Here is a 12688-nt window from a genome sequence, read left to right as displayed (position 1 = left end):
TAAAATGTATACCTATTATGAAAAGAATTTAAATGGAGTTGTCATATATCAGGGAAACAATGCTCCTTCCAGACACCATCGTCTATCAATGAAAAGAATCAGTGCCAGGTAAGGGAGGACTCTTTGCAAAGTGGTAGTCAGTAGCTCCTATAGTTCACCCCAAACCTTACAGGCTCTTGCAATTGCTCTTGGATACACTCCAGAACTTGATGGTGAGTCTCTATTGCTGAAGACATTTGAGTCATAGGGCATGGAGAAATCAAGCTAGTGCTGATCTACAAGCTTCTGCACTGCTAGCTAGATTTCACCAGGCTTCAGAGTTCCATGTACACTACTGGAAAGAAACTTGTGAGCTACAGTCATCACTGGTATAGTAAGATATGCATACGAGCACAACAGCAGAATGATTGTTATACAGATAACCAACACTTTTGGAACCTGGCATTCCTAGTATCCTGTGGTCTCCACTGCAATGAAGGCTTCATCCTCACCTATGACTCTCCTGACCTTTGCAGAGAGACTCTGAAACTGCCACATCATGTTGAACCTCAGCAGCTCTTCATGATCCCTCATGCATTCAAAAGTTACCATGTGAGAGACTTCTATACTATACTCTGTTGTGGGAATTTGTTCTGTTCATCAATGCCTTTGGGGTACAAGCCCTAGTGTGTAGCTTTGTCTGCATATGTGACCTCTGAAGTGTTGAGGGAGAGTCATCATTTGTGTTCTTGAGTGGACAGGGCTAAGTCAAGCAGCGTGGAGCAGCTTGTAGTTGTCTCCACCCCACCAGAAGCAGAAGGACAGGACAATGGTAGCTGGACCAGCAGGATTAGCAACGGTGTCTTCCTTGTTCTCCATAGTGAGTCTGTATCCAGTGAGTCTGTATATATTGCACCCCCTCAATAAATTAATAATAGACCTCTGTGGATTGTTGCATTATCTGGTGCCCAATGTGGGGCACAAACACAATGTTGAGCCCTACTTGTTATGAGAATCCACAAGAGTCTGTTCAAGGCTCTCAAGAATGTATTAAGGTATAAAACGGAAATAACACATTCACGGATACAGAATAAGGAAGATGCCACTGCTCATCCTGCTGGTCCAGCTGCCACTGTCTTGTCTTTCTGCCCAGGGTGGCAATGGGAACCAAGCTGTTCCATGCTGCTTGACCTAGTACTGAGTTAGGGTTTGTTTATAAGTTGTTATAGGATTGGGGGTGGAACAATAAAGTTTAGACTCAGGAATCTCTTTTGGAATAGAAAAAAGGGGGATAAATAGGATAATAAGATAGATTATTATATCTACCTGTAAACTAAAATGACAATTGTCAATTTTAGATAATTTGCATTAGTATGAGTTCTTGTATATTGATACAAATATGAAATTATTTTCCTATTCCTGTTTAAGATAATTTGTATACTGATACAAAGTCAAAACTGTATTTGTCATATTGTACATGTTTTCCAACTTCTGTTTAAAACATTTTTGTATATTGATACAAATGTGAAATTATTTTGCCATACTGTATGTATGTTTCTATGTCTGTTTAGGATATTATTTTGTATATTGATGCAAATTAAGCATATGTTTGTCATATTGCACTACACATTTCTACCTCTGATTAAGGTATTTTTCTATAATGTTACAACTTTGATGTCATTGTCCTTAAGCTGCACATCTTTTTACAGATTATCTATTTTTATAATGTGAAGCTTTAGTGTTTAAGCTATATAGGTTGGTAAGAATTGCAGGTTAATTCACTCTGCCCATGACCTTGGGCTGTCTGGCCTGATAGAGGCAGTGCTTCTTGCCTGCCTACATGACCTCTTAAAAGAGAAAATGGATGGGAATCACAATCTCTCTTGGATATGGAAGGCTTCCTGATGCATGGTTCAGTGAACTGTTTTGGAGTTTTTCTACATCTTTCCCTGGGAGACAAAGAGGCAACTGCATCACTTCATTTTATATTTGTGAGTGTGTGATCACCCTTTCATCCCTTAATAAATAAATCTTCTCAGATATCCATGGATTTCTTACATTATCTGATGCCCAACCATAAAACAAATATTTTAGCAGACTTCCATAAATTAACAAAGACCAAAGCTAAGGGTATCAATAAATAACATTATAATTGAAGGCATTCTAGAGACAGGAGTAGATGTGACTATAATTACACCAGAATCATGGCATTCAAATTGGCCACTTCAGGAGGTAGATGTTCAGCTCCTAGGGATTGGAACCCTATCTCAGGTAATACATGAGGTGGGTTTAATGCATAGGGTCAGAAGGACAGAAAGGAAGGTTGAGGCCATATGTAGCTAATGTAGCAGTGAATCTATGGGGTCATGATCTGTTACAACAATGGAATACCCAGATTAATACTCCTCCAATCTCAGAAGCAGACCATAGACCAATTCATGTTTCTGGGAATACTATTATAAGACATTATAAAAAAGCAGTCACCAACTATTCAGGCTGTACAAAAACAGGGCATAACAGCCGTGGAACTTTAAGAGGTACCAATGGCCCTATCTTTAAAATCACTAACTGACAAACATGTCTGGGTTGGGCAGTGGCCTATGACATCACAGGAACTACAGGTCTTAGAACAGTTTGTTCAGGAGCAGCTAAATGCTTGACATATTGAAGAATCAACCAGCCCTTGGAATTCTCCTATACTGGTTATTATGGAGAATGCTGAGAACCATAAATAAAGTAATTCATCTGATGGACTCCCTACGACCTGGGATGACTTTGCCATCTCTATTACCTAAATAATGGCCTATTATAGTTTTTGACTTAAAAGACTGTTTTTTTCAGTATACCTCTACAAGAAAAGGATAGCGAAAAATTTGCCTTCACAATACCTATTTATAATAATGCTCAGCCTGTTAAGAGATATCAATAGAAGGTTCTCTCATAGGGAATGTTAAATAGCTACACCCTGTGTGAATATTTATGCAAAACAATTGGAAATAATTCACATACAGTTTCCACAATCTATAATTTACCATTTTATGGATGATATCTTATTAGCTGATTCAAAAGTAGATACTTTACAAAACATGTTCAAAGAAGCAAAGTTTTGCCTTGATGAGGATTAAAAATTGCTCTTGAAAAAATACAAAGAGTAGATCCTATTAATTATTTAGGTTATAAAATAAGCCTACAAAAAAATTAGACCCCAAAAATTTCAAATCACCAGAGATTGATTTTTGATTCAATGTCTTTCAAAGATTGCTAGAAGACATTTCCAATTTATGGCCCACTATTGGGGTAAGTCCTGATGAACTGATAAATTTGCCTTGTATCCTAGAAGGGGACAAGGACCTAAATAGTCTGAGGTGAATATTCAGTTGAAGCTGAAAAGGAATTGGCTCTAGTTGAAAAGAAAATACAAGAGGTATATGCGGAGCATGTGAATCCAGAGCTAAACTGCATTCTTGTTATATAATCCTCTAGGCAATCCCCTACAGGAATTTTGATGCAGAAGGAAGATATTATATTGGAATGGATATTTCTACCACATAAACAGAGTAAAAAATCACAGACATATGTGAAAAGATTTCTGATTTGATTTTAAAAGGAAAATTAAGACTTCATTGATTGACAGGAATGAGCCCAGCAGAAATTGTAGTACCTTGATGAGTAAATTTTCTATCTATGAAAAGATAATGAATATTGGCAAAGAGCTAGCAGTAATTTTTTGGAGAAATTAACAATAGCTATCTCACAAGCAAGAAAAAAATTCATAAAAAGAGCCAGTCTGTTAGATATGCTAAGTCAATAGGCTGAAGTTGATGCCCCAACATTCCGGAGAAACCTTGGGTGATTGTCCAGGCAGCTGGCTGTTTCTGTCAATTCCCATTTTCTTGGAAGCTGCTTGTTTGCACTTCCTGTTTTACTAGGTAATATTATTTCCTTCTTAGGTATCTGAGGGAGTTGAAGATTAGATAGTTATAGTTTTCCTTGTTAAGAATTTCAGAAAAGAAACTCACTAAGGAAGTGTAAAGTGTATAGATTTGAAAGACATTATAAGATAGTTTTCTGTTGGTAATATAAGTTAGGATAGAAAGTGAATCAGGTACATTTTCGACTTACCAAAATAGGATAGATAATGGAATATTTTTCTCTGAGTTTGTCAAATGCAAACGGACTAGATATTGTTGATGTGTTTATTGCTTGTATATATTTTATATAGTTATTGTACTTATTGTATATAGTTTTTCTTATATTAGTTATAACTTTTAAAATTATTTTTTATTTTTATTAGAAAAAAAAGGGAAATGTGGTGATATTTTGTTTCTATGTTAATAAATGAAGTTTGCCTGGAGATCAGAGGACATAGATAGCCAGCCATAAACAAAAGTCAGGCGGTAGTAGCACATGTCCTTACTCTGATCACATGGCAGGCAGAGTCTCTGTGTGTTCAAAGACACAGCCAAGCATGGGTGACACATGCCTTTAATCCCAGTACCAGCCATAGAGACCTGGAGGTCTGTACAGACAGGCAGTGATGAGGAGGTGAGGTGGCTGGGCTATGAGCCTATGAGAGGGCAGAACAGCAAGGCAATAAAGGCACAGGTTAGACAGAAAGAAGTTGGTTCTCTTGGGAAGCTAAGGTGATGTGGTGAGCTAAGGTTAGTTGGTGGCTACTCCTATTTCTCTGATCTCTAAGGCTTTCACCCCTGGGGGAAAAAAAAGAACCAGTTGGATTCTTCCTCACATTGTACGAAGAACACCAATCTCTGGAGACCCTACATTCTATACTGATGCAAATAAATCAGGAGAGGCAGGATACAAATCAGGAAACTTAAGTAAAGTGGTTAAAAGCCCTTACAATTCTGTACAAAAGTTAGAATTGTATGCAATTCTTATGGTACTAATGGACTTTACAAAACTTCTCAATATAGTTACTGGCACTTAATATGCAGAAAGAGTTGTTTTACATATTGAAACTGCTGAATTTATTCCTGATAAAACAGAATTAAATTAGTTATTTATACAATTGCATGAAATAATCAGAACTAGGGATCATTCTATAGATACAACACATACCATATTCCATATGTGTCTTCCCCGTCTCTAGCACAAGGTAGTGAAGAAATTGATCAGTTATTAATAGGAAATGTGCTGGAGACCTCAGAATTTCATTTAAAAAAAAAAACACCATGTTAATAGCAAAGGTTTAAAAATGGATTTCTCCACCACTTGGCAACAAGTTAAGGAAATTGTAAAAAAGAAAAAGTCCTATTTGTTTCTTCTATAACCAAACTCCATTACAGGCAAGGAATACCACCTTTATCAGGCCAGATAGCCCAAAGTAATGGGCAGAGCAAATACCTACTACAATGACCCATGCTTGTCAAACTTATATTCATATTAGTTAGGTTTTCTAGATAAACAGAGATACTTTTCAAATGGATAGGTAAACTTCAAACACTTCAAAGACCCAGAAAATACCCATTTAAATGTTTTCATAATTTATAATTTATTGACATGAGACACAATTGCTCCTGGCAGCACCGAGCATATGGAGTTTGTGTTCTTCTTGGCAAAACTGACCTGCTGGGGAAAGAACTGCCCTTGCCTCTTCTGCTGACAGTAAATATGCTGTCCAATCTGAATGAGCAGGATACAAGGGAAAGTGACTGCTGAACCTTACCAAGTCTTTCAAATTTTCTTGCTTCTGAAAACAGTGTGTCACATATTCTAGGCCTGTAACCAAAAATGGATGCCCCAATGTTACAGAGAAATATTGGGTGACTGTCCAGGCAGCCAGCTGTTTCTGTCATTTCTTGCATACTTAGAAAGTTGCTTGCTTGCACTTCCTGCTTACTTAGGTAATATCATTTTCCTTCTCACATCTTTTATGGGGTTGAAGAATAGATAGTTACAGTTACAATCCTCTTGCATCTTATCTAAGAGCATATTGGTTACAAGATTTAGATTCTTCAGGATAGAATTGATATTGGTATAATCTCTGTAATATGCCAATTATTTATGGTCTGGGCATTTAGTATGTGTTTCTTGCTTAATGTTGTTCTTGTTGGTGGTAATTCCATTTTTGTTTGTTATTACCCTTTCTTTCTTCTGGATAATACATGGTAATTGTTCTTAATGTTTATAGTTTCACGTTAGGTTTAGAACTTTCTTATTTAGACAAAAAGGGGAAGTGCTGTGGGAATTCATTCTATTCAGCCAATGGCTTTGGGGTATAAGCCCTAGGGCATGGCTTTGTCTAAGTATGTGATCTTTTTAAGAGCAGAGAAAGAGGAGTCCTGTGTTCACTTGGGTGGCCAGGACCGGGTAAAGCACCCTGGAGCAGCTTGCAGTTGGTCCCCATTCCTCCCTGGGGCAGAAGGGCAGGACAGCAGTAGCTGGAGCAGCAGGATCAGGAACAGCATCTTCCTTATTCTGTATCAGTGAATATATTATTCCCATTTTATACCTTAATAAATTCTTGAGACTCTTTCACAGACTCTCGTGGATTCTCATAGCAATACTGTATTTGACAAGTTCTGTTGGAAGCTTGAAGTACATCCTTTGCTCCTCACTGTACCACAGCTTCTCTTTGCTAACACCCAGATCTCAGCACAGTGCTGCTGGTCTCTTATTAGTCACAGATGATTATTTTTACCTCAGACATCCAAGCACCAGCTATCCAATAAAGGAAAGCTTTCACTCCCACAGATTGCTCATCAAAATATCATATAACTGACTGTGATATACTATTTGCTTTGTTCAGAAACTTCACAAGGCAGGCCTTCTTCATCTGGACCTCAATCAACACTCCTATCTCCCTGTCATAACAGATGATTGATCCCTGAGCAATCAATGGCATAGTTTAGCCCATAGCTCCAAAACTTCCCACCCCGTTCCCCAAATAACACTACAATTATCCCACTCACAGGTGGAAATTTCTGTTCTAGTTTGCTTCCTATTGCTATGAAAAATAAATTGATAAAAAAAAAAACCTTACTATGTGTTTGTGCGTGCGTGTGTGCATCTCTCTCTCTCACTCTGTGTGTGTGTCTGTGTGTGTGTCTGTGTGTGTCTGTGTGTGTCTGTGTGTGTGTTTGTGTGTTTGTCTGTGTGTCTCTGTGTCTGTGTCTGTGTCTGTGTCTGTGTCTGTGTCTGTGTCTGTGTGTGTTATCACTGAGGGAAGCCACACTAAGCACTCTACACAGGAACCTGGAGGCTTCAGCTGAATGAGAAACCATGGAGGTATGCTGCCTACTGGAGTGCTTTCCAGGATTTGCTCATTTTGCTTTCTTATATAACTCAAGACTACCTGCCCAGGTATAGCATAGTCCACAGTAGTCTGCCTCTCTAGCAATAATTAATTCAGATAATGTCTCACAGACATGGCCACAAGCTAATGTTATGGAACTGATTCCTCAACTTAGGTATCCTATTCCAAGGTGGCTCTTGTTTGTGTCAAGTTGACAAAAACTAGTGGCATACAATTCCAAAATCAGTTAAAGATTCCATGGAAACAAAAAAGAAAATGATAAACTAATGTCCGTGATTAAATATTTACAAAATACTTGTAAACCAAATTCAAGGACATGTGCAAAAGTTCACTCACCATAAAAGGACTTCATTGTAGAGGTGAAGGTATGTTTCAATATACATACATCAATACATGTTGTAAATAATGCAAATGAATTCAAGGGAAGAAATCATAGAATTTTCTTAGTAGGTATAAAATAGATTTTGTGCCGGACAGTGGTGGCGTATGCCTTTAATCCCAGCACTCGGGAGGCAGAGCCAGGCGGATCTCTGTGAGTTCGAGGCTAGCCTGGGCTACCAAGTGAGCTCCAGGAAAGGTGCAAAAGCTACACAGAGAAACCCTGTCTCAAAAAAAAAAAAGATTTTGATGAAACTTAACACCACTAATGATAAAATTATTTAAATGGGAAGAAACATATCTCAACACAATAAAGGCTATATAAAAAGACATTTGTGAAAAAATGAGAAGAGCATGAAATTTCTATATTTTTATTTAATTTAGTGCTACAGTCTTCACTAGAAAAATAAAACAAGATAAGCAAATAAAAGAGATGTAAGTAGTAATGAGAAGTCAAAGCCTCCTTATTTGCAGGGGACATGATTTGACATGTAAGTGAGCCTAATGCTCTACCAGAAAACACTGAGAACTGAAAAGTATATACAATTAAATGGAAGGAGACAAAATTAAAGTACAATAATCAGTAGCCTTCCTCTACAACTGGCAATCATTCTGAAAAATGAATCAGTGAAATAACCTCATCATCAATATTTGAGAAAATAATACCTTGTGATTCATTTAACAGTGGAAGTGAGAGACATTTACAATTAACGACTAAAACTTTAAAGAAACTGAGAAACTAAAGAAAAAAAATATGGCTAAGGATATCAATAATTGCTACTGGGAAAGGTCCATTTTACAAAGGCCAAATATAGATTCAATGCAGATTATTAAAACTGTTTGTCATTCTCCACTGAAATAGATAAAAATCATCTTAAGTTCTTAAGAAGTACAAAATACCCAGCATAGCTAAAACAATCCTAGGAAAAAAGAACACTCCTTGATGAATCCCCATGCTAGATTTTGCATAGGGTAGGGCCATAGGAATAAAATAAGCATGATACAGACTAGAAAAACATCCATGTAGATAAAAGTATTCAAATATTACAATAGAAACCATGAAAATAAATCCATGTGACTACATCCCACTGACTGTAGACAAACATCCCAGAAATACACATAAGAGGAAAGATAGTAAGAGAGTGGGAGATATCAATTTCTACCACATCCCTTGTCCCATTTTGCATGGTATTGAAAGGAACTGTCTGTCCCCTGACAGTGCCTGGTACCCACTACACTTTATCAATTGGGTGGCAAGGAAACCTGCGTGAAAACTCCTGGCAGTGATCAGATTTTTACATCAGCAGCTGGGATGCTCTCCCAAACCCTATAGAAAAATCTGAGCCATGCAGCCCCAGCCTGGCCTTAAAATGCTCAAATCATCAATAATATCATTCCAGTATTTCTAGTAGCAATGGAATCTAGAGAACGATGGAGAGTAAAAATCAACCAGCAGAAGGGCTGCTAGGTGCAGACCTTTGGAGGTTGTACTGGGCCTCTGTAGTTTCCTATGGCTGTAGAACTAAGGCACCCTGATGTCTAAAGACATTTACCATTTCCCTCTCCTTCCCCTGCTCCTCTGCAATCTCTCTTCCTCTTTCCTATCACTCCTCCCTCTCCCCCTCATGCTCTTCCTTCCCCATTTCCCTCTGTTCCTTCTTCCTTCCTTGCCTCATTTATATTTTTGGGAAAGGTCTTGTCCCATAGTCAGACTGCCCTGGAGCTTTCTGGTCAGTTTCACTGTGAACTCAGGAATCTTCCCTTCAACTCCCTGTTGCTGGGATTTCAGCTGTGCCCCACCATGCCTGACTTAGCTTTGTTCTGTTTGTTTTGTTTTGTTTCTTTCAGCTATTTGAGTGGGAACATCTCCCTTAAAGGCTGCCATGTGACCCTCTCTAATTCAAGGGGCAATTGAGAGCTTCTCACATGGTCTCCCTTTTTCTCCTCTTAGGCTTGTCTTATGTGCCTAAGTGGAGAAAATGCCTTGCTTTAAGGGATCACGGGGCAGTGAGGCTAACGCATCTAATTATTTTGTCTGAAGACTGTTGTTTGAAATCTTCATTCCACCTACAAAATTTCTTCAGAGAGTACTAAAATTATTGTCTGACTAGACTAGATGAGTCTCCCTGTGACTGGGAATCTTGAGGAGCCATCTTGGTATTCTGCTTGCTACAAGGGTTTTGTCCTTGTTCTTTCTGCAGTTATGAGGCTGTTGTGGATTCTTCTGCGTTTATACTGCTTGCAGTTCACTGAGATATTGGAGTGTGGGGTTGTTTCTTCTGTCAATTTAGACCCAAGTCATCCTCAGTCTCTTCCAGCTCCTCCCTTGCTTCTTCTCTCTTGGGCTTGTAAGAGTCAACCGGGCATGGACAATGAATAATGAACAATGGACAATGGTTTGTTACCTTTACTTTTATTTTTTTCTCTGATTCTCTTGAGACAAGATTTATTGGTATGCCTTTCATGTTTATGTTTCCATGAAAACCATTGAACAAGTCCTTAATTTTATAGCTTTTTTTATATTCTTTCCTACTAGGAAAAAAATGGCATTTCAGAAGCCAGAGAGTGAAAACTTTTTTTATTTTTATTTTTTATTGATTATAAATTCTGTTTTTGAAAATTTGAGGGTAAATGGCACTTACCTGACTGGATGGAGGGAGGATAAGGTCCATCAAATTCCCTGTGAGTTCTATGCAGTTCAGAGGAGAGAGGGAAGGACAACATGCAAAAGGAAGCTAATATTGTAGATAGTGGGTTGATGTTTCCAGGATGCAATGGGATCATTCCCTTCAGATTGTCCACAGCCTCCTTAGCCCTCTTCCACCCACGATCCATGTAGTTCTAGTTCCCAGAATTGGAGAGTGGCTTTTTACCTATATTCTTGTATAAAGACAGTTATCAAAGCAGGGTTGAGTAAAGATTGCGACATGCAACAATTAAGAGTGCCAGGAACAGCTTCTGCCTACCAGTTATTGAGGAAGGTGGGAGGGCCCTCTTAGGAGGAAAGTACTCTATGGCAGATCTGGCAAAATGTGGATAAGTGAAGAACTTTCACAAAGGAACTGACAAATGCCAAGTTATAATCAATTTTTAAAATCTTTTTATCTAATCTGATTATATGGACTACCAGGATGCAACAAGTGTTTGTTTAATCGGTATATAGTTTTCCCATGATTATACAGTAACTGTATGAATCTACAAATTTTAAGTTTAATAGATGGTAAGCCACATACAAAAGTTGGCTTTTAGATGAGTTCATTCTCAAATTGGAAAAGAATAGTAATTTCATTTGTAATTGCCTCTAAAGATCACTGTCTGAGTAGATTTCAATTTCCTTTTTTAATTTAATTAATTAAAAATTTTCCATAATTTTTTTATCCTGATCAGTTTCTTCTCTCTCCTCTCTTCCCATCCCCTCCCCTTGCTTCCCCTCTGCCCTCACCACCCCCACCCACTTCTCTTTATATTCAGAAAGGGGCAGGCTTCCCATGGGCATCAACAAAGCTTGGCACTTCAAGTTGAGGCAGGACCAAGCTCCTCCCACTGCATCAAGACTGAGCAAGGCAATCTAGCATGAGGAATAGGCTTCCAAAAGCCAACTCAAGCACCAGGGGACAGATCTGGATGCCACTGCTAGGAGCCCCACACAGAGCTCAAGTTATACAACTGTCACACACACGAAGAGGGCCTAGCAAGGTCCCAGGTGTGCTCCCTAGCTGTTGGTCCAGTGCTCTTGATCTCCCAAGAGCTCAGATCAGTTGTCCCCGTGGGTTCCCACATCATGGTCTTGACTCCCCTGGCTCTTACAATCCCTCCACCATCTTTTCAACAGGACTTCCTCCAGGAGCTCAGTGCAGGGCTTAGCTGTGGGTCTCTGCATCTGATTCCATCAGTTACTGGATAAAAGTTTTTGATGACAATTAGAGTAGTCATCAATCTGATTTCAGGAGATGGTCAGTTCAGGCACCCTCTCCACTATTGCTAGGAGTCATAGCTTGGATCATCTTTGTGGATTCCTCTGAGTTTCCCTGGTACCAGTTTCTCCCTAACCCTGAAATGCCCCCGCCCCATAGACACATCTCTTTCATTACTCTCCCCCCCAGCTCTGCCCCCTACCTGCTCAACTCAATCCCTCATGTTCTCATCCCAGAGTCTCTTCCCCAGCCCCCACCCGCTTTGCCCAGTTTACCCAGGAGATCTCTTCTATTTCCCATTGAACCTTCCTTATTACCTAGCCTCTCTGGAGCTGTCGATTGTAACCTGGTTATCCTTTACTTTACACCTAATACCCACTTATGAGTAAGTGCACAGCACTTTTTTCTTTCTGGGTCTTGATTACCTCACTCAGGATGATGTTTTTCTACTTCCATCTTTCTGCAAATTTCATGATGCCACTGTTTTGTTTTTGTTTTTGTTTTTGTTTTTGTTTTCAGCTGTGTAAATGTACCACATTTTCTTTATCTATTGTTTGGTTGAGGGACATCTAGGTTGTTTTCTGGTTCTGCCTATTACAAATAACATTGCGATGAACATAGTTGAGTAAGTGTCCTTGTAGTATGATTGAGCATCTCTTGGGTACATGTCCAAGATTGGTATAGCTAGGAACTGATAACCTGTGCTGTAGGTTTTAGCCTCAAGGTTGATTAAACATTACCTAACATTTTACCTTGTTTTTAAACTGTTATCACTGTTCTTTGAAAAATAGCTAGAAAACAAAGCGATTATTTGGTCCTTTTTTGGTGCGCTCTAATCAGGGTCCCAATTGCTTCTGCTCTGCTGGTGTTATGTGATGAAAGAGGAGCTCACTGATCACACAAGTTTATGCCATTGCTACACACTTTATTAGGCATTCTGTCGTAACTTCTATTTCACAAAGGTGTGCGGTTGAATAACCAGTTTCAACTGTGGCTTGATCTGAGAAGTGAATGTCAAGTCAATATTGCTAACATTATCATTTTATATCAGACAGTACACCTACATTTGTCCTACCACTCCCTAGTCTATATAGGAGATGCTGTTGACTGTCACCACACACAAGTTTGGTAAAGATTTATC

The sequence above is a fragment of the Peromyscus eremicus genome, chromosome 6 (assembly GCF_949786415.1).
Source record: "Peromyscus eremicus chromosome 6, PerEre_H2_v1, whole genome shotgun sequence".
Classification (NCBI taxonomy): domain Eukaryota; kingdom Metazoa; phylum Chordata; class Mammalia; order Rodentia; family Cricetidae; genus Peromyscus; species Peromyscus eremicus.
The sequence above is the reverse complement of the archived record's forward strand: the minus strand, read 5'-3'. Positions refer to the sequence as shown.